This window comes from Gordionus sp. m RMFG-2023, chromosome 3, assembly GCF_954871325.1.
Source record: "Gordionus sp. m RMFG-2023 chromosome 3, tfGorSpeb1-WG-v2, whole genome shotgun sequence".
NCBI lineage: Eukaryota > Metazoa > Nematomorpha > Gordioida > Chordodea > Parachordodidae > Gordionus > Gordionus sp. m RMFG-2023.
The window spans coordinates 47,221,434-47,223,677 of NC_088777.1; positions in this window are offsets into that span (position 1 = coordinate 47,221,434).

Genomic DNA, 2,244 nt, shown 5'->3' on the forward strand with positions numbered 1-2,244 from the left:
GCAATGCGACATTTGCTTATTCTGCTACTATAGGATAGTTAAGAGTTAAATTATAACTTGATCCTCCTGTTCTTAAGTATCTTAGATGGTTTATATATTTTAATAACTAAATATATCACCTTAAAGTGTAACAAATTGTCTAGGAGATATTGTTGTTTTTGCATTTGTTTGTATATGCATAATTTAATTTTCAATTTTGTTAAGTATGTAATAGAAAACATTCCTGGATAGTCCAAGATAGTGAAAAATTGGGAATCATTTAAATTGATATCGTTCATATACATACTCTTTAATTTACACTTACTTTTTGTTTTTTTATAATGTCTCAAAATAAAATATCTTGTTATAAGACTTATTTGTATAAAAAACAGCTTTATAGTTGTTTGATGGGAAGAAAAAAATATTGCGAAAAACGTTCTTCGGAAAACGTTCTAAAAAAACGTCGTGTTTGGAAGTGGCGATATGTTTAGGCAAGCTGGAAATATCTAAATAAACTGTAAATGCTATTGGTATGAATTTTATATACATTGTAAATTAAATTTCTAATGATTTCTTAATCTAGAAATAAACAAGTAGTTAAAATATAATTACTTGGTATATTTAATAAAGAAAGTGATATAAAATAATAACCATGTTTTCATTTAATTTATATAATCGAATTTTTAAAATCTTTCAACGGTAATAATTATTATCAAAAAAAATTAGAAAAAAATATAATATTTAATTCGCAAGGGGGTGTTTTTGTATTTTAATATTATTATCAAGAATAAAATAATTTAAAAACATTAAACTTCCTATTGCTAATTGTTGTTATAATATATTCAATTTTTATTTACAATGTTTATATTTTTTCTGTTCTGAGGCGATATTTTATTATATATAAAAAAAACATATAATTTACTTTCATATTAACAAGAAAGCTAAATTACTTGTATAAAGATTAATAATATTGATAACATTTAGATTTTGACTTTTATATTTTTAAGATATGTTATTTAACTTTAAAATTGGAATTGTATCGTTATTATAATTAAATTTTGAAATATCATTATATTCTTAGTTATAACATAAAATATAATCACTACCGAATATTCTTGTTCTACTAACTAAAAATTCCTACAGCTAATCAATACAATAAGTGATTCACTATAATATTGAATCCCTTAAAATCATTCTATAATTTGAGTTAGATTAATTAATATCTGCATTACCTTGTTTATTATAATAATTCTTTATTTAACATAAAAATAACATTATGTTTATAATGATACTTCTGAAAAAAAATATTAGACATTCATTCCTTCCTACCTTGGTAAATGATATTGGTATTTTGGGTAGTTGTTTAGTTAAAGTTACTTTTTAAGATACATATTTTACCCAATATCTGGCGATCCTTTTGACTTTAAACATAATAACCTAACCCTTACACGCCACCTTATGTAAGATAAATATTATTGATTTCCCTATTTTCTTATTATATCGAGCAATTTTTTTATTGAGTTTATATTATAAGAAAAAAAATTTCGAATTTAATTGATAAAATATATAAATAGTAATTTTTATCAATTTGCAGTTTACCTAGGCATTTGGAGTTTAGTCAAACTTCTTTTTTTGAATACGATAAAATTAATATATACATTTATATAGTTTTATATCAATATCTTTATTTTTTAAAAAAATTTGTTTTATGAAGTGTGTTAATAATAATATAATAGTTTTCCAAATTATATTTCATTATTATAAATAATATATCTAATATAACTTATTTATAAATATATATTTTATTTCAAATTAAAATTTTGGCTAATATTACTTTAAAAAAAAAGAAAAATTCAATTTAAAAAAGTGCAAATAATATAATTTTTTTAAAAAGTTAATAAAAATAAATAAATTATTTTTAAAAAATACACAAAATTTGATATTTTTAATAAATATATTAATGACATAGCATTCTCTTTTATAAGTTTATCGGCGCTTTTAAGGGGGGTTTTGATTTTGATTTCGATTGAGAAATTCTTAGTTAAAGTTTTAAGGTTGCGAAAATTCTATTTTTTTTGTAAAAAAAAATGTTTGAAATTTTCAAATTTCTGGCCTGCTGAGGACCCATTATAAATGATATTGGTTAATAATATAATCACTTTATTATAATAAGAATTCTTCTTTTTTAAAAAAAATGATTTTAGGGGGAATATAAAAAAAAATCAATTTTTATAAAAAAAAATTTCTGTTATAAAAACATAAATT